This window comes from Somniosus microcephalus, unplaced genomic scaffold (assembly GCF_052327205.1).
Source record: "Somniosus microcephalus isolate GS21.2 unplaced genomic scaffold, FLI_Smic_1.0 unresolved_chr8, whole genome shotgun sequence".
In the NCBI taxonomy this organism is placed as follows: Eukaryota; Metazoa; Chordata; class Chondrichthyes; order Squaliformes; family Somniosidae; genus Somniosus; species Somniosus microcephalus.
In genome coordinates, this window is record NW_028225186.1 from 18,482,300 (window position 1) to 18,505,605 (window position 23,306).

The window sequence follows — 23,306 nt, forward strand, 5'->3', positions numbered from 1 at the left end:
TTACCGAAACTTCTGCCAGTGGAAACACTTTCTTCTTATTTATGCTATCAAAACTATTCATAATTTTGAACAGCTCTATCAAATCTCCTCTTAACCCTCTCTGCTCTAAGGAGAACAATCCCAGCTTCTCCAGTCTCTCCACATAATTGAATTCCCTCATCCCTGGTACCATTCTGGTAAATCTCCTCTGCACCCTCTCTAAGACCTTGACATCCTGTGTTGACTTTAACAACATAGCACTGATTTGACACGTTCCAGTGAAATATCATTGATCATTAAGAGATTGTAAATCTCACCTGCTTGCTGCTGGGGTTTGCCGATGTTGAGCTGAGACTGTAAGTGCAATGGTTTTGAAATGATAATCAGAGGGGATGTGGTTTAGACATCACATGAATGAAATGACAGTTTCATCTTAAAAAGGAGAAGTGTAAGTGAAGGCAGTCCACGAGGAGGCTGGATTGGCTCGTGTGTGTCATGGGCTGTGGTAACCCACTGTCCAAACTGCCTACTGTGGGCAGCAGCAGCTGTAACAGCTGGGAGCCCTTTCTTTATCTTTACAACTTCCCTTCTCCACCTCTCCCCTCCTGCTGAAACCCATCACAACTGGTCCTCTGCTCAGCCATTGCCCACAGCCAGCAGGGCGAGTGGACAAGAAGCCAGGCTCATTCACCCTCTCCCTAACACAGGGCCACAGACACCAATTGTAACCGCTGCCCAGGCTCAGGTCAGCTCCCTCAGCACAGGCCGGGGATGAAGCCTGGGCCTTTCCAAATGCAAGGAAGCAAGAAACAAATACTGGCCAGGAAAGTCTCAGCGAGTTCGAGTAATCTGTGCATTTGTTTGATTGAAACCAAAACAGCTTCGAACACGAGGATGCTTCACACAGGTGGAGAAATTCAGTTCACTTTTTCGACACAATTCAAAGCAGCAGAAGCAATGAACATCCTGAAACCGGCAAATATGAACACATATATCACTAAGCAACAATAGAATAAGGAGCATATGGCACAGAAAAGGAAGAAATGAAAGAAAGATTCAAAGAAAGAAAGAAAGTACAAGGACTTTGGGTTTTATACACGGGCACTGTGTTTCTTTCTGCGCCGGGACAGCAGAGGGCACAATCGGAACATCAGCCACATTAGTGCCTGAAACATGGTTCAATAGGAACAGGAGGAGGCCATTCAGCCCCTTGAGCCTGTCGAACAGGAACAGGAGGAGGCCATTCAGCCCCTCGAGCCTGTCAAACCGGAACAGGAGGAGGCCATTCAGCCCCTTGAGCCTGTCGAACAGGAACAGGAGGAGGCCATTCAGCCCCTCGAGCCTGTCAAACCGGAACAGGAGGAGGCCATTCAGTCCCTCTAGCCTGTCAAACCGGAACAGGAGGAGTCCATTCAGCCCCTCGAGCCTGTCAAACCGGAACAGGAGGAGGCCATTCAGCCCCTCGAGCCTGTCAAACCGGGACAGCAGGAGACCATTCAGCCCCTTGAGCCTGTCGAACAGGAACAGGGGGAGGCCATTCAGCCCCTCGAGCCTGTCAAACCGGAACAGGAGGAGGCCATTCAGCCCCTCGAGCCTGTCGAACAGGAACAGGACATTCAGCCCATCGAGCCTGTCAAACAGGAACAGGCCATTCAGCCCCTTGAGCCTGTCAAACAGGAACAGGAGGAGGCCATTCAGTCCCTCGAGCCCGTTACACTGGAACAGGAGGCCATTCAGCCCCTCGAGCCTGTTACACAGGAGGAGGCCATTCAGCCCCTCGAGCATGTTACACAGGAACAGGAGGAGGCCATTCAGCCCCTCAAGCATGTTGCACAGGAACAGGAGGAGGCCATTCAGCCCCTCAAGCCTGTTACACTGGAACAGGAGGCCATTCAGCACCTCGAGCCTGTTACAATGGAACAGGAGGACATTCAGCCCCTCAAGCCTGTTACACAGGAACAGGTGGAGGCCATTCAGCCCCTCAAGCCTGTTACACTGGAACAGGAGGCCATTCAGCCCCTCGAGCCTGTTACACTGGAACAGGAGGCCATTCAGCCCCTCGAGCCTGTTACACAGGAGGAGGCCATTCAGCCCCTCGAGCATGTTACACAGGAACAGGAGGAGGCCATTCAGCCCCTCAAGCATGTTGCACAGGAACAGGAGGAGGCCATTCAGCCCCTCAAGCCTGTTACACTGGAACAGGAGGCCATTCAGCCCCTCGAGCCTGTTACAATGGAACAGGAGGACATTCAGCCCCTCAAGCCTGTTACACAGGAACAGGTGGAGGCCATTCATTCCCTTGATCCAGTTACACAGGAACAGCTAATTTATTATTAATGTTTCATGTGATGTGTTTGCTCTGAAATAAATTGTTAAAAATTTTAACCTGCATTGGCCGGGAATCGAACCCGGGTCTCCCGCGTGGCAGGCGAGAATTCTACCCCTGAACCACCAATGCTGACAGTGACAATAAAACCCATTTTCCAGTAGCTACAATTTATTTTTGACTTTTGTTAATAGAAGCGAGGACACTGCGGTAAAATAAAAAGCGAAATGCAGCAGATGCTGGATCTGAAATTGTTCATTAAATGTTGGAAACACTCCACAGGTCAGGGAACATCTGTGGAAAGAAAAACACAGGGTTAACCTTTCAGGTCCATGAGCTCTCGGTAGAACTAAGATTTTGCAGCTTTGTAGGTCCCGTGTGAGTTTCCTTCCAAACTTTTTAAACTTTTAAACTGCTCAAAAATTACAAAATTAAGAAACTAACCTTCCCTCGAAAAATAAATGGCCCGTACGGGGATCGAACCCGCGACCTTGGCGTTATTAGCACCACGCTCTAACCAACTGAGCTAACCGGCCCATCTGTAAGGCTCACCTATAGAACCGTCCCTGTTTCTGGTTTTTGCCAGCTAAGTCACTGTCTTTGAAGGCTGTAAAAGAAAGACTTGCATTTCTACAGGGCTTTCACGACCTCAGGACATCCTAAAGTGCTTTACAGCCAATGAATACTTTTTGAACTGTTTTGCATCTGTGACAGGTAGATTGGTCAGGAGGAGGTCAAGTAGGTTTTCCCCTCGTGTTGGTTCCTTCACCACCTGCCGCAGGCCCAGACTGGCAGCTATATCCTTCAGGACTCGAACAACTCGGTCAGTAGTGCTGCTACCGAGCCACTCTTGGTGATGGGCATTGAGGCCCCCCAACCAGAGTACATTCTGTGCCCTTGCTGCCTTCAGTGCTTCTTCCAAGTGGTGTTCAACATGGAGGAGCACTGATTCATCAGCTGAGGGAGGGTGGTAGGTGGTAATCAGCAGGAGGTTTCCTTGCCCATGATGTTCCTGTGTAACAGGCTTGAGGGGCTGAATGGCTTCCTCCTTTTCCTGCATAACAGGCTTAACAGGCTGAATAGCCTCCTCCTGTTCCTGCATAACAGGCTCGAGGGGCTGAATGGCCTCCTCCTGTTCCTGCATAACAGGCTCGAGGGGCTGAATGGCCTCCTCCTGTTCCAGTGATACAGACTCGAGGGGCTGACTGGCCTCCTCCAGTTCCTGTATAACAGGCTTGTGGGGCTGAATGGCCTCTTCCTATTTATGTGTAACAGACTCGAGGGGCTGAATGGCCTCCTCCTATTCCTGTGTAACAGGCTTGAGGGGCTGAATGGCTTCCTCCTTTTCCAGCATAACAGGCTTAACAGGCTGAATAGCCTCCTCCTGTTCCTGCATAACAGGCTCGAGGGGCTGAATGGCCTCCTCCTGTTCCTGTATGATAGGCTCGATGGGCTGAATGGCCTCTTCCTATTTATGTGTAACAGACTCAAGGGGCTGAATGGCCTCCTCCTGTTCCTGTGTAACAGGCTTGAGGGGCTGAATGGCTTCCTCCTTTTCCTGCATAACAGGCTGAATAGCCTCCTCCTGTTCCTGCATAACAGGCTCGAGGGGCTGAATGGCCTCCTCCTGTTCCAGTGATACAGGCTTGAGGGGCTGAATGGCTTCCTCCTTTTCCTGCATAACAGGCTTAACAGGCTGAATAGCCTCCTCCTGTTCCTGCATAACAGGCTCGAGGGGCTGAATGGCCTCCTTCTGTTCCTGTATGATAGGCTCGATGGGCTGAATGGCCTCTTCCTATTTATGTGTAACAGACTCAAGGGGCTGAATGGCCTCCTCCTGTTCCTGTGTAACAGGCTTGAGGGGCTGAATGGCTTCCTCCTTTTCCTGCATAACAGGCTTAACAGGCTGAATAGCCTCCTTCTGTTCCTGCATAACAGGCTCGAGGGGCTGAATGGCCTCCTCCTGTTCCAGTGATACAGGCTTGAGGGGCTGAATGGCTTCCTCCTTTTCCTGCATAACAGGCTTAACAGGCTGAATAGCCTCCTCCTGTTCCTGCATAACAGGCTCGAGGGGCTGAATGGCCTCCTCCTGTTCCTGTATGATAGGCTCGATGGGCTGAATGGCCTCTTCCTGTTTATGTGTAACATACCCGAGGAGCTGATTGGCCTCCTCCTGTTCCTTTATAACAGACTCGAAGGGCTGAATGGCCTCCTCCTGTTCCTGTATAACAGACTCAAGGGGCTGAATGGCCTCCTCCTGTTCCTGTGTAACAGGCTCAAGGGGCTGAATGGCATCCTCCTGTGCATGTATAACAGGCTCGAGGGGCTGAATGGCCTCCTCCTGTTCATGTATAACGGGCTTGAGGGGCTGAATGGCCTCCTCCTATTCCTGTGTAACCGGCTCGAGGGGCTGAATGGCCTCCTCCTGTTCCTGTCTAACAGGCTTGAGGGGCTGAATGGCTTCCTCCTTTTCCTGTATAACACGCTCGACAGGCTGAATAGCCTCCTCCTGTTCCTGTATAACAGGCTCGTGTGTCTGAATTGTCTCCTCTTGTTCCTGTGTAACAGGCTTGAGGGGCTGAATGGCCTCCTCCTGTTACTGTGTAACAGGCTCGAGGGGCTGAATGGCATCCTCCTGTGCATGTATAACAGGCTCGAGGGGCTGAATGGCCTCCTCCTGTTCATGTATAACAGGCTTGAGGGGCTGAATGGCCTCCTCCTGTTCCCGTATAACAGACTCGTGTGTCTGAATTGCCTCCTCCTGTTCCAGTGTAGCAGGCTTGAGGGACTGAATGTCCTCCTCCTGTTCATGTGTGGCAGGTTTGAGGGGCTGAATGGCCTCCTGCTGTTCCTGTGAAACAGACTCGTGGGTCTGAATTGCCTCCTCCTGTTCCTTTATAACAGACTCGTTGGTCTGAATTGCCTTCTCCTGTTCCTTTATAACTGGATCATGGGTCTGATTTGCCTCCTCTTCATCCTATGTAACAGGTTCGAGGGGCTGAATGGAGTTCTACTGTTCTTGTACAGATCTTGTATCGCTGAACGGCTTCCTCCTGTCCAATGCAACAGGCTCGAGGCGTTAAAGGCCTCCTCTTGTCCCTGTGTAACAGGCTCGAGGGGCTGAATGGCCTCCTCCTGTTCCTGTATAACAGGCTAAAGGGGCTGAATGGCCTCCTCCTGTTCCTGTGTAAAAGGGTCATGGGACTGAATGGTCTCCTCCTGTTCCTATGTAAAACGGCCATGGGACTGAATGGCCTCCTCCTGCTCCTGTGTAACTGACTCAGGGGTTGAGAGTACTCAGAGGGAAAGTGTCGGGGCGGTAGTTTCCCTTCTCTGAATTACCGATTTACTGCAAAATGTACTGTCAGTGGAGGAACCACCGAACCCTGATCCAAAATCCGACTCTGGTGGGACTCGAACCCACAACCTTTGAATGCCTTATTTGTCATACAACTAGAAGTCCAATGCGCTATCCATTGCGCCACAGAGCCAATTACATAAAGTTCTATTACAAAAGCAAAATAGTGTTGATGCTGGAAATCTGAAATATAAACAGATGAAATGCTGGAAACACTCTGCAGGTCAGACAGCATTCCATGACTGTTTAAAAGGGGTCTACTTTCAGTCCCGGATCATTCTGTGTCTGTTTAATAGGGACATGCTGTCAGTCCCGGATCATTCTGTGTCTGTTTAAAAGGGACATGCTGTCAGTCCCGGATCATTCTGTGTCTGTTTAAAAGGGACATGCTGTCAGTCCCGGATCATTCTGTGTCTGTTTAAAAGGGACATGCTGTCAGTCCCGGTTTATTCTGTGTCTGTTTAAAAGGGACATGCTGTCAGTCCCGGGTCATTATGTGTCTGTTTAAAAGGGACATGCTTTCAGTCCCGGATTATTCTGTGTCTGTTTAAAAGGGATGTGCTGTCAGTCCCGGATTATTCTGTGTCTGTTTAAAAGGGATGTACTGTCAGTCCAGGATCACTCTGTGTCTGTTTAAAAGGGATGTGCTGTCAGTCCCGGGTCATTCTGAGTCTGTTTAAAGGGGATGTACTGTCAGCCCCGGATCATTCTGTGTCTGTTTAAAAGGGATGTGCTGTCAGTCCCGGAGTATTCTGTGTCTGTTTAAAAGGGATGTACTGTCAGTCCAGGATCACTCTGTGTCTGTTTAAAAGGGATGTGCTGTCAGTCCCGGGTCATTCTGAGTCTGTTTAAAAGGGATGTGCTGTCAGTCCCGGATCATTCTGTGTCTGTTTAAAAGGGATGTGCTGTAAGTCCCTGGTCATTCTGTATCTGTTTAAAAGGGATGTGCTGTCAGTCCCTGGTCATTCTGGGTCTGTTTAAAAGGGATGTGCTGTCAGTCCCGGATCATTCTGTGTCTGTTTAAAAGGGATGTGCTGTCAGCCCCGGATCATTCTGTGTCTGTTTAAAAGGGATGTGCTGTAGGTCCCGGATCATTCTGTGTCTGATTAAAACGGGTGTTACATAATATTATAGAGTCTGCCCCACAGAAACAGTCCATTTGCACGAACTGGTCTCCACACGAGGCTCCTCCTTCTCTATTTCTCCTCACCCCTCAAATAAAACTAGAATCAGTAATGGTAACCATGAAACTATCGGATTGTCGTAAAAACCCATCTGGTTCACTAATGTCTTTCAGGGAAAGAAATCTGCCGTCCTTACCTGGTCTGGCCTTTGTGTGACTCCAGTCCCATAGCAATGTGGTTGATTCTTAACTGCCCTCTGAAATGGCCTAGCAAGCCACTCAGTTGTAACAAACCGCTATGAAACAAAATAATAAAAATGAAGCTGGACGGACCACCTGGCCTGATCCATATCAGCCTCCTCCTGAGGTCCCCACCATCACAGAAGCCAGTCTTCAGCCAATTCGATTCACTCCACGTGATATCAAGAAAAGGCTGAGCACACTGGATACAGCAATGGCTCTGGGCCCTGACAACACCCCGGCTATCATTCTGAAGACTTGTGCTCCAGCCAAGCTGTTCTAGTACAGCTACAACACTGGCATCTATCCAACAATGTGGAAGACTGCCCAGGTATGTCCTGTCCACAAAAAGCAGGACAAATCCAATCCAGCCAATTACCACCCCATCAGTCTACTCTCTACTCTCAATCATCAGCAAAGTGATGGAAGGTTTCATCCACAGTGCTGTAAAGTGGCACTTACTGACCAATAACCTGCTCATTGATGCCCGGCTTGGATTCTGCCAAGAGCACTCGGCTCCCGACTTCATTAAAACCTTGGTCCAACATGAACAAAGGAGCTGACCACCAACATCCTGGGGGTTACCATTGAACATAAATACTGTGACAACAAGAGAAGGTCAGAGGCTAGGTATTCTGCGTCGGGTGTCTCACCTCCTGACTCCCCAAAGCCTTTCTACCATCTACAAGGCACAAGTAAGGAGTGTGATGGAATACTCTCCACTTGCCTGGATGAGTGCAGCTCCAACAACACTCAAGAAGTTCGACACCATCTAGGACAATGCAGCCCGCTTGATTGGCACCCCATCCACCACCTAAACCATTCACTCCCTCCACCACCGGCGCACCGTGGCTGCAGTGCGTACCATCTACAAGATGCACTGCAGCAACTCACCAAGGCTTCTTCAGCAGCACCTGCCAAACACGCAACCTCTTCCACATAGAACGACAAGCGCAGCAGGCGCATGGGAACACCCCCACCTCCAAGTTCCCCTCCAAGTCACACACCATTCTGACTTAGAAGTATATTGCCGATCCTTCATCGTCGCTGGGTCAAAATCCTGGAACTCCCTCCCTAACAGCACTGTGGTAGCACCTTCACCACACGGACTGCAGCGGTTCAAGAAGGCGGCTCACCACCACCTTCTCAAGGGGCAATTAGGGATGGGCATTTAATGCTGGCCTTGCCAGAGCACCCACATCCCATAAACGAATTTAAAAAACCCTATCAGCATATCCTTCTATTCCTTTCTCCCTTCCTCTTAAATGCATCTGTAATATTCGCCTCAACTACTGCATTCTCAGCGCTCTTTGGCCAAAGAAGTTAAGCCTGAATTCCCTGCTGGATTTATCGGTGAGTATTTATGACCTGTCTTCTCTGAGCTAGTTCCTGACTCACTCACAGTAGGAAGCATTTTCGCATTGTTAATGTGCAGCTGCGATGGCCGAGTGGTTAAGGCGTTGGATTCGAAATCCAATGGGGTTTCCCCGCGCAGGTTCGAACCCTGCTCGCAGCGACTTTGATGCAAATTCTTTATTTTATTTCTTCGGCTCCCTGTGGCGATCACTGGCCCCGAAATTGATCAGAATTCCCTCCACTGCACTTTATTGCACTGATTAACCCAAAGCTCCAATTGAAACACTAATAATTTATCGGCATCAATTAGATATTGTGGATTTGTTGGGAACCAGTGAGCAATACACACACAAAGCAGCATCAAAATTACTAATTAATAAAGAGCCCTGCAGTGTTTGGTAGGGAATCACCTTCAGCTAGTAAGTGGGAACACGGTTTGGTTTTATAAAACTGAACACGAATTAAAAAGTGTGTAAAAAGACCGTGGCAGGACTCGAACCTGCAATATTCTGATAACCTCAAAATTAATACCAAAGTCTGATGCCTTATCCATCAGCGCCATCTGTGGACAGATAGACACAAGGTCAACCTTCCAGTTCCTTGTGTTCTCGGCAGAACTAAGGTTTTGTAGCTTTGCTTCAAAGTATGACAGCTCCAAACTTTTCAGCAAATAGCAAAATTAAGAAACTACCCACAGCATCAAAAAGTAAATGGCCCATACGGGGATCGAACCCGCGACCTTGGCGTTATTAGCACCACGCTCTAACCTACTGAGCTAACCGGCCTGCTTTAACTCCTTTTGCTGTTAAATTCAATTTATGTTGATTTTTGGTTTTTGTCAGTTGTCAGTGCTCCGGTTTCCTCCCACAGTCCAAAGATGTGCGGGTTAGGTTGATTGGCTATGATAAATTGACCCTTAGTGTTAGGGGGATTAAATACGTGGGGTTACGGGGATAGGGTGGGATATGTGTTGGTGTAGGGGTTACGGGGATCGGGTGGGATATGTGTCGGTGCAGGCTCGATGGGCCGAAATGGCCTCTATCTGCACTGTGGGGTTTCTGTGATTCTGTGACTTCGAAGGCTGTAAACGAAAGACTCTGATTTCGACAGCGCCTTTCACCTGAGGACGTCTCAAAGCGCTTTACAGGCAATGTAGTTGTAGTTGTAGTTGTAGTCACTGTTGTAATGTAGGAAAAACAGCAGCAGCCAATTTGTGCACAGCAAGCTCCCACAATGTGATAATCGAGGATCACCTGTTTTAGTGATGTTGATTTGAGGATAAATATTGGCTACAGGACACCGGGGAAAACCTCATCATCCCCTGCTCTTCTTCCAATAGTGCCATGGGATCTTTTATGTCCACCCGAGAGGGCAGAGGGGGCCTCAGTTTTGGAATTGTATTCCACCACAATCTGTAACCTGATGGACCGGCATATCCCTCACCCTACCATTAGCATCAAGACAGGGGACCAACCCTGGTTCAATGAGGAGTGTAGAAGAGCATTTCAGGAGCAGCACCAGGCGTACTGAAAATGAGCTGCCAACCTCATGAAGCTACAACACAGGACTACACCCATTCTAAGCTATGGAAACCGCATGTGTAGACAGAGCGAAGCCAGCCAACAACCAATGGATCAGATCAAAGCTCTGCAATCCTGCCACATCCAGTCGTGACGATTTTAATTTAATTTAATTTGTTCCTAGGACTTGTGCATCGCTGGAAGGCCAGCATTAATTGCCCATCACTAATTGCCCTTGAGAAGGTGGTAGTGAGAAGCCCTCTTGACCCGCTGCTGTCAATGAGGTGAAGGTCGTCCAATAGTACTGTTAGGGAGGGATTTCCAGGATTTTGACCTAGTGACAATGAAGTTATGGTGATATATTTTCACATCGGGATGGTGTGTAACTTGGAGGGGAACTTGGAGGTTATGGTGTTCCCATGCACCGGCTGCCCTTATAAGAACATAAGAACATAAGAAATAGGAGCAGGAGTAGTCCATTCAGCCCCTCGAGCCTGCTCCATCATTCAATAAGGTCATGGCTGATCTGATCTTGGCCTTAACTCCACTTTTCTGCCTGCTCCCCCTTAACCCTTGACTCTCCGATAGTTCAACAATCTGTCTATCTCAGCCTTGAATATAATCAATGATTCAGGCTCCACAGCTCTCTGGGGTAGATAATTCCAAAGATTCACAAGCCTCTGAGAGAAGAAATTCCTCCTCATCTGCGTCTTAAATGGACAAATCCTTATTCTGAAACTATGCCACCTGATTCTAGATTCCCCCATGAGGGAAAACAGCCTCTCAGCATCTACCCTGTCAAGCCCCCTCAGAATCTGATATGTTCCAGTAAGATCACCTCTCATTATTCTAACCTCCAATGAGTATAGGCCCAACCTGCTCAACCTTTCCTCATAAGACAATCCCTTCATCCCAGGAATCAACCTAGAGAACCTTCTCTGAATTGTCTCCAATGCAGGTATATCCCTCCTTAAATAAGGAGAACAAAAATGTATGCAGCACTCTAGGCGTGGCCTCACCTGTACAGTTGTAGCAAGACTTCCCTACTTTTATACTCCATGCCCCTTGCAATAAAGGCCAACATTCCATTTGCCTACTTAATTACTGCATGCTAACTTTTTGTGTTTCATGTACGAGGACACCCAGATCCCTCTTAACTGCAGCATTCTGTAGTCTCTCTCCATTTTAATAATATTTTGCTTTTCTATTCCCTCCATGTCCTCGCCCCTCCCTATTTCTGTAATGTCCTTTAGCCCCACAACCCCCTGAGATATCTGCGCTCCTCTAATTCTGCCCTCTTGAGCATCCCTGATTATAATCGCTCAACCTTCCTGTTGCCCTAAGCTTTGGAATTCCCTGCCTAAACCTGTCCACCTCTCTTTCCTCCTTTAAGATGCTCCTTATAACCTATCTCTTTGACCAAGCTTTTGGTCACCTGCCCGAATTTCTCCTTATGTGGATTGGTGTCAAATGTTTTGTCTGAAAATACTCCTGTGCAGCGCCTTGGGACGTTTTACTACGTTAATGGTGCTATATAAATGCAAGTTGTTGTTGATGATGGTGGTAGCTGATTCGGTGATGGTCTTGCTGTTGAATGTGAAGGGGCGGTGGTTAGACTTTCGCTTGTTGGAGCTGGCCATTGCCTGGCACTTGTGTTGGCTGTTGTCATGTGTGGCACACAGTGCCATATGTACAGTATTTGCCGATAGGATAGTGTATGATTGACAACTGCAGGTGTATGCTGAAAGATTAATGCAGGAAATCGTCAGCTAGAGTCTCCAAAATATAAGCTTATACACATAAACCAAACCCAATGGCCGGTTAGCTCAGTTGGTTAGAGCGTGGTGCTAATAACGCCAAGGTCGCGGGTTCGATCCCCGTACGGGCCATTTGATTTTTGGTAGAGAGGGTAGTTTCTTGATTTTGTTATTTGTTGAAAAGTTTGGATGGAAACTCACACGGGACCTGCAATACTTTGAAGCAAAGCTGGAAATCCTGAGTTATGACCTGCGGAGCGTTTCCAACATTAAATGAACAATTCCAGATCCATCGGGACTTCTCGTATTTCAATCAGTGAACGGTTCACAGCTGCTGATTGGTTTGGAGTGCAAAGAATTGAACTGAAATAAATACAATCCCGGGGTTTAATCGCTCATTATTAACATACCGCCAGAAACAGACCGTTCGGTCCAACCAGTCCATGCCGCCGTTTATGTTCCACTCGAGCCTCCTCCAGTCTTTCCTCATCTAAATCTATCAGCATAACCCTCTATTCAGTTCTCCCACATTTGCATACCTAGCCTCCTCTAAAATGCATCTAAACTATTCGCTTCAACCACTCCCTGTGGTAGCGAGTTCCACATTCTCACCACTCTCTGGGTAAAGATGTTTCTGCTGAATTCCCGATTGGATTTCTTGCTGACTATCTTATATTGATGGCCTCTAGTTATGCTCTTCCCCACAAGTGGAATCATTCTCTCTGTATCCACTCTATCAAAACCTTTCATAATTTTAAAGATCTTTTAAACTGACCTCCCTATTCTTCCTAGCATAATGAAATACGTCACACTTATTTGTGTTCAAATTCATTTGCCAATGCTATGCCCATTCTGCAAGTTTATTAATGTCCTCCTGTAACTTGTTGCAGTCCTCCTCAGTATTGACTATCCCCCCCAATTTGGTGTCATCTGCAAATTTATAAATTGTGTTTCTGATTACTAAGTCTAAATCGTTAATATAAATTGTGAACAGCAGTGGCTCCAGCTCTGATACTTGTGGAACACCACTACCCACCTTCTGCCACTGTGAATAAACTACCCGGTAGTCGGACTATCTGCCTTCTCTCCTTAAACCAGCCAGCAATCCATTCCACTACTTCTCACCTGACTCCGGATTCTATGACCTTGTTCATCAGTCTATTATGGGGTACATTATCGAAGGCCTTCTGAAAATCCAGATAAATTACATCTACTGCATTACCATTGTCTACTCTCTCTGTTGGTTTGGAGTGCAAAGAATGAGACTGAAATAACATCGGCGATCTCCAGTTCCCTGCTCCCCTCACCCACTCCAACCTAACTCCCTCTGAACTTGCAGCACTCCGTTCTCTCCGATCCAACCCTAACATTGTCATTAAACCTGCTGACAAAGGTGGTGCTGTTGTTGTTTGGAGAACCGTCCTCTACCATCCGGAGGCTGCACGGCAACTCACTGCCAGCTCCTCCTACCTCCCCCTGGACCATGACCCCACTACTGAACATCAAGCAATTGTTTCCAAGACTGTCACTGACCTCATCTCCTCTGGAGATCTTCCCCCCAAGGCCGCCAATCTCTCAGTTCTTCAACACCGCACTGCCCACTTCCACATCCTTCCCAAGATCCACAAACAGGACTGCCCTGGTTGACCAATTGTTGCAGCCTGTTCTTGCTCCACAGAACTGATTTCTTCCTATCTTCACTCTATTTTTTCTCGACTTGTCCAGTCCCTTCCCACCTACATGCGCGACTCTTCCAACACCCTCCGTATTTTAACAGTTTCCAGTTTCCTGGCCCCAAACGTCTCCTTTCCACTCTGGATGTCCATTCCCTCTGCACCTCCATCCACCACCAGGACGGCCTTAAGCGGCTCCACTTCTTCCTTGAACAGAGGCCCCACCAGTCCCCATCCACCACCGCCTTTGTCCGCCTGGCTGCACTTGTTCTCACATTGTACAACTTCTCCTTTGATTCCATTCACTTCCTCCAAATTAAAGGTGTTGCTATAGGTACCTGCATGGGCCCTAGCTATGCCTGCCTTTTTGTGGGATATGTGGAACATTCTTTGTTCAAGTCCTACTCAGGTCCCCTTCCTCACCTCTTTTTCCGGTACATCGATGATTGTATTGGTGCCGTTTCCTGCTCTCGCCCTGAACTAGATAATTTCTTTCACTTTGCCTCCAATTTCCACCCTTCCCTCACCTTCACATGGTCCATCTCCGACTCTTCCCTTCCCTTCCTCGACTTCTCTGTCTCCATTTCTGGGGATAGGCTATCGACCAACATCCACTATAAGCCCACTGACTCCCACAGCTACCTGGACCACACTTCCTCCCACCACGCTTGCTGTAAGGACTCATTGAAACATAGAAACATAGAGACATAGAAGATAGGAGCAGGAGTAGGCCATTCGGCCCCTCGAGCCTGCTCCACCATTCAATGAGGTCATGGCTGATCATTCAAATTCAGTACCCTGTCCCTGCCTTCTCCCCATATCCCTTGATCCCTTTAGCCTTAAGAAATATATCTAACTCCTTCTTGAATATATTTAATGAATTTGCCTCCACTGACTTCTGTGGTAGAGAATTCCACAGGTTCACCACTCTCTGGATGAAGTAATTCCTCCTCATCTCTGTCCTAAATGGCTTACCCCTTATCCTTAGGCTGTGACCCCTTGTTCTGGAATCCCCGGCCATTGGGAACATCCTTACTGCATCTAGTCTGTCTAGTCCTGTTAGTATTTTATAAGTATCAATGAGATCACCTCTCATTCTTCTAAACTCCAGCGAGTATAAGACCAATCAACCCAATCTCTCCTCATATGTCATTCCTGCCATCCCAGGTATCAGTCTGGTGAATCTTCACTGCTCTCACTCCATGGCAAGAACATCCTTCCTCAGATAAGGCGACCAAAACTGCACACAATGCTCAAGATGTGGTCTCACCAAGGCCCTGTACAACTGCAGCAAGACATCCTTGCTCCTGTACTCGAACCCTCTCGCTACGAAGGCCAACATACAATTTGCCTTCTTAACCGCCTGCTGCACCTGCATGCTTACCTTCAGCGACTAGTGCACAAGGACACCCAGGTCTAGTTGCACTTCCCCTTCTCCCAATCTATTGACGTTCAGATAATAATCTGCCTTCCTGTTTTTGCCACCAAAGTGGACAACCTCGCATTTATCCACATAATACTGCATCGGACATGCTTCTTCCCAATCACCCAAACTGTCCAAATCATACTGGAGTTTCTCGGCATCCTCCTCACAGCACACATGCCCACCCAACTTTGTGTCACCTGTAAACTTGGAGATATTACATCTAGTTCCCTCATCTAGATCATTAATATATATTGTGAATAACTGGGGTCCTAGCACCAATCCCTGCGGTACCCCACTAGTCACTGCCTGCCACTCGGAAAAAGACACGTTTATTCCAACTCTTTGCTTCCTGTCTGCCAACCAGTTATCTATCCAAGTCAGTACCTTGCCCCCAATCCCATGTGCCTTAACTTTACATGCTAATCTCTTGTGCGGGACGTTCTCAAAAGCCTTCTGAATGTCCAAATACACCACATCCACATAGCATTTCCCCCACTACCGATGTCAGGCTTACCGGTCTATAATTCCCCATTTTCCCTCTACCACCTTTTTTGAATAGTGGGGTAACATTAGCTACCCTCCAATCCTTGGGAACTGTTCCAGAATCTATCGAATTTTGGAAGATGACCAGCAATGCATCTACTATTTCTAGGGCCACTTCCTTAAGTACACTAGGATGTAGATTATCAGTCCCTGGGGATTTATCCATTCCATTCTATTCCATTCTCCCAGTTTCTCTGTCTCTGTTGCATCTGTTCTGATGAGGCCACCTTCCATACCAGTGCTTCCGGTATGTCTTCCATTTTCCTCAAATGAGGATCCCCCTCTACCATGGTTGACATGACACTCGACCGAGTCTGTTCCATTTCCCGCACGGCAGCTCTCACCCCTTCCGCTCACTCCCAGAAACATAATAGGGTTCCCCCCTTGTCCTCACCTTTCACCCCACCCGCCTCCACATTCAACGAATCATCCTGCGCCATTTCCACCACCTCCAGCATGATCCCACCACCAATCACATCTTCCCCTCCTCCCTTTCAGCATTTCGAAGGGACCGCTCCCTCCATGACAGCCTGGTCCACTCCTCTATCACCCCAACACCCCTTCTCCTTCGCCCGGCACCATCCCATGCAAGTGTAGGAGATGCAACACCTGCCCTTTTTACCTCCTTCCTTCCCATCGCCCAGGGCACCAAACACTCCTTCCAGGTGAATCAGCGATTACCTGTACTTCTTACAATTTAGTTACTGTATTCGCTGAATCTACATTGTGACACCAAATGCAGATTGGGTGACCGCTTTGCAGAACAGTCGGCAAGTGTGACCCCGAGCTTCCGGTCACCTGTCACTATAATTATCTGCTCCACTCCCTCTCTGATCTCTCCTTCCTTGGCCTGTTGCACTGTTCCAATGAAGCTCTACGTAATCTCGAGGAACAGCACCTCATCTTTCTATTAGGCACTTTACAGCCTTCTGGACTTAACATTGAGTTCAACAATTTCAGACTATAAATTGGCCCCTGTATTTCTTTAATTTTTTTAATTTGTTCTCATTTTTCCTCACATGACAGTTGTTAATGTTTCTGCCATAATCATTCACACCTCATCTTGAGCCATCTTTTGTTCGTTAACTTGTCCTATTACCTCTCCTTTTGCCTTGCACCATCATCCCTTTTGTAAGTCAATCTCTCCTGCCTTCCATTCTATCACAGACATTTCCTTTGTTCTTACCTCGCCTCCACCCACCCCTGCTTAAAAATACCTCTTCCCTAACCTTTTCCAGTTCTGACGAAGGTTTCGACCTGAAAGGTTAACTCTGTTTCTCCCTCACTCGATGCTGCCTGACCTGCTGAGTGTTTCCAGTATTCTCTGTTGTTAATGAAATGAACACAGTAACGGAGTTTAATCACTCATTATTAGGATTTGTTGAGTCTACTTTTGTGTGGCCGCGTGGCCTAATGGATAAGGCGTCTGACTTCGGTGTAAATTCTGATGCTATCAGAAGATTGCAGGTTCGAGTCCTGCCGCGGTCGTTTTACACACTTTTTAATTCGGGTTCAACTTTAGAAAACCAAACCGCGTTTCCACTCTTTTCCTTCCAAACATTGCAGGGTTCTTTATTAAATGGAATTTTTACGTGCTGTCTTATGTGTAAATTTCTCACTGATCTTTGCAAATAGTTTCAAACAAATCCACAATTTCTAATTGATGACAAATTAGTGTTTCCAATTGGAACAACAGCTTTGGGTTAATCAGTGTCATAACGTGCAGTGGAGGGAATTCTAATCAGTTTCGGGGCCAGTGATCTCCACAGGGAACCGATGAAATAAAATAAAGAATTTGCAGTAGAATCGCTGCGAGCAGGGTTCGAACCTGCGCGGGGAAACCCCATTGGATTTCAAGTCCAACGCCTTAACCACTCGGCCATCGCAGCTGTGCAAATGTAACTTTTCAACAGTGAAATGACCTATGCAAATTATTAGACAACTTCCCTGCACAATATAAATGGAAGGAAGTTGTGTGACAGCTGCACAGAGGCCTGGTTAGGTCACTGTGTACAGTTCTGCGCACTGCACCTTAGAAAGGATATATTGACCTGGGAGGGAGTGTGGTGCAGATTCACGAGTGTGTTACCAGGGCTCCAAGGGTTAGGCTATGAGCAGAGATCACATAATCTAGGCTTGTATTCCCTGGAATATTGAAGATTAAGGGCAGTGATCATAGAAATACAGAAATTTACGCCAGAGAAGGAGGCCATTCGGCCCATCGTGTCTTTGCCGGACGAAAAAGAGATATTTTGCCTAATCCCACTTTCCAGCTCTGGGTCCGTAGCCCTGTAGCTTACAGCACTTCAAGTACATATCCATAGTGCTTTCTATTAATGTGATCGGTAGTGACTTCCAGATCCCCTCCACTCTCTGTGTGAAAATGGTTCTTGTCAACTCCTCTTTAATCATTTTACCAGTTACTTTAAATCTACGCCCCTGATCATTGACATTTCTGCTAAGGGAAATAGGTCCTTCCTATCCACTGTATCTCGGCCCCTCAGAATTTTATGCACCTCAATTATGTCTCCACTCCACCTCCTCTGCTCCAAAGATAACAACCCAACCCTATCCAATCTTTACTTACAGCTAAAATTTTCAAGTCCTGGCAACATCCTAGTAAATCTCCTCGGTACCCTCTCTAGTGCAATAACATCTTTCCTGTACTGTGGTGACCAAAGCTGTCTGCAGTACTCTAGCTGTGGCCTAACAAGTGTTTTATACTGTTCAAACATAACCAGACTGTTCTTGAATTCTATGCCTTGGCTAATACAAACATAGAAACATAGAAGATAGGAGCAGGAGTAGGCCGTTCGGCCCCTCGAGCCTGCTCCACCATTCAATGAGATCATGGCTGATCATCCAAATCCAGTACCCGGTCCCTGCCTTCTCCCCATAACCGTTGATCCCTTTAGCCTTAAGAAATATATCCAAATCCTTCTTGAATATATTTAATGTATTGGCCTCTGCTGCCTTCTGTGGTAGAGAATTCCACAGGTTCAGCACTCGCTGGATGAAGAAATTCCTCCTCATCTCTGTCCTAAATGGCTTATCCCTTATCCTTAGTCTGTGACACCTGGTTCTGGATTCACCGACCATCGGGAACATCGTTCCTGCATCTAGTCAGTCCAGTCCTGTCAGAATTTTATACGTTTCAATTAGATCCCCTCTCATTCTTCTAAACCCCAGTGAGTATAAGCCCGATCGACACAATCTCTCCTCATACATCATTCCTGCCATCCCAGCTATCTGCCTGGTGAATCTTTGCAGAACTCCTTCCATGGCAAGAATGTCCTTCCTCAGATAAGGCGACCAAAACTGCACACAATACTCAAGATGTGGTCTCACCAAGGCCCTGTACAACTGCAGCAAGACATCCCTGTTCCTGTGCTCAAACCCTCTCGCTATGAAGGCCAAGATACCATTTGCCTTCTTAACCACCTGCCGCCTAATAAAGGAAAATATTCCCTAGGACTTTTTAACCAATAATAAAAACAGAAACTGCTGGAAATATTTGTTAGAACGGATTCTTTTACCCTCAGTCTGGTTCAGTAAACACTGAGTCGAACAACTGGAGAATTCAAACGATTTATTATCCGCGGAGTCTTACTCTGATATATCGACACTGACTCCTGCAAGATTCTGCGAATCCAACAGAGCAAGCAGTTTGTCCTACAGTGTGTTACATTATTATACTTGCATTTGAGAAGACATTAACACATCGTACAGTCTGCACCAATCCCGAGCTGTGCACGTAGACAGTTAATTTGATTTCCTGGCCTGGCAGTTTGAAATAAAGAAGTCACATTTTACTGAATGGGTTACAGTTAAGTAAATATCCTGGTAATGGGTTCCCGATCACCTAAACATTATGGTAATGTGTTTGCAATCACGGTAATGTGTTTTCTGATCGCCTATTGTCTGTATAACTTCTGCACTCTGCTTTACAGTGTTTCTAACAGCAAGGTGTAACATTGTGGGCGCCAGCCATATTAGCAGCCAAAGATCAGTTTAGCCTTTTTATTTTACTTCTTGCTGCCTTCACAGTTTCTTGTTTCTATTTCTTTGACCTTGGTATTCTCAATCCCTCCTTTTATCATTCTATGATAACCAACCGTTATTCGGTTACGTCTATCTTATTTAGTCGATCAAATTCTTCATTGTCATCATACTTTACTTCCTTCATTTCACATTCATTGGTCAGTCTTACCATTAACATCTTCGGGCTACCTATTTTTTCCAAAGCTAGCTGCATTCTTCCTAGCACACATTTCATGATTGCTAGTCCAATAAAAATACAGGCGATTGCAACTACTAGGTACATAGCCATATTTATCAACCAGTCATACCATCCTCCAAATCCCCAATCTCCCCAGTTACTTGCTTCCTTCATATTATCCATTTGTTCCCTTATCTTAGTGATAAAGCGGGTGATGTTCTTTGTCTGGTCTCGGACTCCCATAAGGCATTTACCTTTTACTATTGCACAGACACCACCTTCTCGGGCCAGCAGGTAGTCTAGGGCATATCTGTTTTGCATAGTGAATAACCTGAGTTCCGACAATTCTTTAGTGACTGCGTCGAGGGCCCCCATGGTAGCATTACCCAGGATGGTGAGGCCACAGATAAGGTAGTTCCGGTTATTGGCGGCCAGATAGGCTCCAATATAGCCTATAGAGAACAGGCCAGCAAATCCATATCCTATAGAGGTTCTGTGTCCTCCTAGGGATTCAGGATTTTTCCACTTGGAGCAAAACTCTTTCGAGGCTGCCCTGACTACTATTTTTCGGTGGGATGTCCATTGGGAGGGGCAGGGTACTGTGGTAGGGGTTAAGGTAGCGATGGCTACCGTCTGGGGGCGGTATCTACTACCATGAAATTAGTGGCTTTTCCTTGGCTCAAGAAAAAGTAGCCTGGTTTGGTATATATCACGGATACGTGTTTCTGCCTTGTGCTTAAATGGCTCGGGGGAAGGAAATAGTCAAAACCTTGGATCTCACGAGTATCAGTAGGCTGGGTATTAGCTATTTTTACTAGCATAAAGGTTTCCCCCCCTACCTTCAGAGTTGTCCCATCCCCTTCTCCACATAAAACTTGTACTCCTTCGGTTATTGACACACATACGGATTGCTCACATGTGCAGCTACCGGTGTCTGGTCCTATCGTACACTGATGGTGGAGGCAGCGTGTCATCAAGCAGGTGTAGTTCTGCTTAACCCATACTGACCTACAGCCATAGCCCGTCCCATTCCAACAATTCTCATAGCCACCAGGGTTCCTGCTTGGTTTCAGGCAATTGGCGGGCGGGGTTAAGGGTATTGTTATATTGTTTGTGGGAGGGAGAAGGTGAGCATCTAAAAGAAAGTCCGGGGGGACAATAACCGGGGTTGGGGTAAACACCCCCTCAACAGATATCAGGGGCGGATAACAAACAATTGACTCTGGTGAGTATAGGGCTGCGTGAGTCTGGAGGAATAGGTTGCCCGTCGGGGTTTCTTCAGGGAAAGTGTGTTGGAGATCTCGTTTACGTCTCTTTGTGAGGGTACCTTCTACCCTCGAATAGTCGAAGCTGCTCATAGGGGGCAGTCCATTTCTTTTCTTTTCCTGGTTGGACTTTGGATAACAGCTTTGTCCTTTGGTATCGGTAGTTCTGTTGCATGGTCCTGCAGTAACTGACTTGGTCACCTGGCGTCAACAGACGTAATCAAATTTACACTTGGTCCAATGGCATGGCAATGTTCCTCTGTGTATGTATCTCAGCATTAGCGAGCGGTGGGGCTGTCTAATAAGCCCAATGTAGGTGTCCCAGTTGATCACGTTCCATTTCCCGAACCCGCCTGGGTTATCATCATTGCACCGAAGCACGTCTCCGTGGCATAGGTGGTGTACCCGCTTGGGTTGGTTCCCCCGGCATGTCCACCTTCTGGGCCGTTGAGTTATTCCAAGGGTGATCAGGGCACTGATAGAGAGGATCCACAGCGACGTCTGCATGGCTGGTCGGCGCGGCACGTCTGTTTAGGGAGAGATTTCTTGGAAGCAAGAGAGGTTAGCATTCTTTAAGTTTTAGGCATAGCATTACTGACAATTTTACAGTGGTGGAGGCGGACCCAAGCACTCTTTCCCTCTACTTTGGCAGCAGTTGGGGTGGCACCAGCCGGGATAGTAAGTATTTGGAACAAGGCCACGGGGAGTAATTTGAGCCATGTAGTTCCCGTCTCGGCCTGTAATTTGGCAAGTTTATTTTTCAAGGTCTGATTAGCCCGCTCGACCAGTCCGGCGGCCTGTGGCCTGTAGGCACAATGTAGCTGCTGTTGGATGCCCATTTGAGTGCAGAACTCCTTGTTTACCAGACCCACAAAGTGAGGGCCGTTGTCTGAACTTAATCGGTTTGGAATTCCGTACCTTGGAATAATTTCTCTCATTAAAACTTTTACAACAGTGGAGGCTTTGTTATCCGTAGTCGGGTAGGCCTCAATCCACTTACTAAATACATCAACAATAACCAGTACATATTTATAACACTGACACCTTTCTAACTCAATATAGTCCATCTGGAGGGTCTCAATGGGACCCGTGGGTAACGGCGTCTTACCCATTTCACAAGGTATGCCTTTTCCCGGGTTATGCTGCTGACAAATGAGGCAGCGACTGCTAGTACCTTGAGCCAGAGCTTGTAATCTAGGATGCCACCATGTAGCTAATAACGTGTCACTAGTTGCTCTGGTACCACAATGAGTTGTAAAGTGTATACATTCAATAACCCATAATGCTAGCTCATCTGACTTACAGGTTTTGCTCGGCAGGGGTGACCCATAGTTTAGACACACAATCATATGTACAACCGAGCTGTTTCCACAGTCCCTTATCACGGTCAGGAGCGTCCTCCTGTAACTTAATGACGTCTTGGATGGTTGGCATTGGCTTTTCCGAGGGAGACTTGCTTTTATTTGAGCTTTTAGTCTGGCTCATCATTCTAGGCACAACCACTCGTTGTTCCTGGGACGCTTCCCTAGCTCCCTGGTCAGCGCATCTATTCCCTATATCTACAGGGGTCTGTCCTGCTGTGTGTGCGGAGCACTTTATCACGGAGATCTGTATTGGTAGCATGAGGGCTTGTAGCAAATCAGATACTAATTTCTGATGGGATATCTGTATTCCTCCAGAGGTTAGGAACCCTCTGTTTTTCCATAATTGTCCGAAATCATGAACCACTCCGAAGGCATATCTCGAGTCTGTATAAACATTAACCTTTAAGTCCTTCCCTAAGATACAAGCTCGTATTAATGTGAACAGTTCTGCTTGTTGGGCGGAATACGGAAACTCAAAGGCGGCAGACTCCAAAGTATTACTGTCCTGATCTGCGATTGCATATCCAGAAAGTCTTTTCCCAAGGGGACTGACGGACGCACTTCCATCTACATACATGGTTGTGTCAGGACTCTGCATTGGGGCATCAGATAGATCCTCACTGACGGAGGTATCTTCCGTGATTAAAAATAGACAATCATGTCCTGGGTCTGTTTGTTCGAGGGGTGGTTCTGTGAGAAAACATGCTGGGTTGATAGTAGTGCAATGCTTCTTAATTGAAATGCACATAACAGGTCTCTGGCCATGAGATTGCAATCCAGCCCATTTGTGATCGCGAATTGGTGTTTCACAGACTCATTTTGAAATGTTACTTCAACTGATTCTGATATTGGGTACTGGCACACTTGTCCTTGGAATCCGGACAGGCTTTGTGTCTCCCCGGATTTAGGGAGATTGAGCTCTGATCGGACAGATGACATAGCAGCTCCGGTGTCTACCAGAAACGTATGTCAGCTCCCTTCAATCAGCAGGGATAGAAAGGGGCTCCTTGTCTGACTGGAACCCGTTCGCCACGAGGTTGGCTAGTCAGTACTGGGGAAACGGATTATTCTGGGAGAAGTCTGTATATCTTCCTCGTCCCCGATTTCCCTGTCAACCTCCCCGTTGTCCTTGCATGTGGCCCCCTCTTCCTTGTCTT

The 23,306-nt window shown here is 47.2% G+C and overlaps 8 non-coding genes across 8 annotated transcripts; 3 read left to right on the plus strand and 5 right to left on the minus strand.

Moving 5' to 3' along the window:
- Positions 1 to 2,366: 2,366 nt before the first annotated feature.
- On the minus strand, positions 2,367 to 2,437 carry trnag-gcc (transfer RNA glycine (anticodon GCC)). The gene has a single exon. It is a non-coding gene; the product is annotated as a tRNA-Gly (tRNA).
- Positions 2,438 to 2,767: 330 nt separating this feature from the next.
- On the minus strand, positions 2,768 to 2,841 carry trnai-aau (transfer RNA isoleucine (anticodon AAU)). Its single transcript has one exon. It is a non-coding gene; the product is annotated as a tRNA-Ile (tRNA).
- A 2,863-nt stretch (positions 2,842 to 5,704) lies between these two features.
- trnar-ucu (transfer RNA arginine (anticodon UCU)) lies at positions 5,705 to 5,796 on the minus strand. Its single transcript is given in 2 exon segments — positions 5,705 to 5,740; positions 5,760 to 5,796. It is a non-coding gene; the product is annotated as a tRNA-Arg (tRNA).
- A 2,664-nt stretch (positions 5,797 to 8,460) lies between these two features.
- trnas-cga (transfer RNA serine (anticodon CGA)) lies at positions 8,461 to 8,542 on the plus strand. The gene has a single exon. It is a non-coding gene; the product is annotated as a tRNA-Ser (tRNA).
- Positions 8,543 to 9,093: 551 nt separating this feature from the next.
- On the minus strand, positions 9,094 to 9,167 carry trnai-aau (transfer RNA isoleucine (anticodon AAU)). The gene has a single exon. It is a non-coding gene; the product is annotated as a tRNA-Ile (tRNA).
- Positions 9,168 to 11,717: 2,550 nt separating this feature from the next.
- On the plus strand, positions 11,718 to 11,791 carry trnai-aau (transfer RNA isoleucine (anticodon AAU)). Its single transcript has one exon. It is a non-coding gene; the product is annotated as a tRNA-Ile (tRNA).
- Positions 11,792 to 16,700: 4,909 nt separating this feature from the next.
- Positions 16,701 to 16,789, plus strand: trnar-ucg (transfer RNA arginine (anticodon UCG)). The gene is given in 2 exon segments: positions 16,701 to 16,737; positions 16,754 to 16,789. It is a non-coding gene; the product is annotated as a tRNA-Arg (tRNA).
- Positions 16,790 to 17,108: 319 nt separating this feature from the next.
- On the minus strand, positions 17,109 to 17,190 carry trnas-uga (transfer RNA serine (anticodon UGA)). The gene has a single exon. It is a non-coding gene; the product is annotated as a tRNA-Ser (tRNA).
- Positions 17,191 to 23,306: the final 6,116 nt, after the last annotated feature.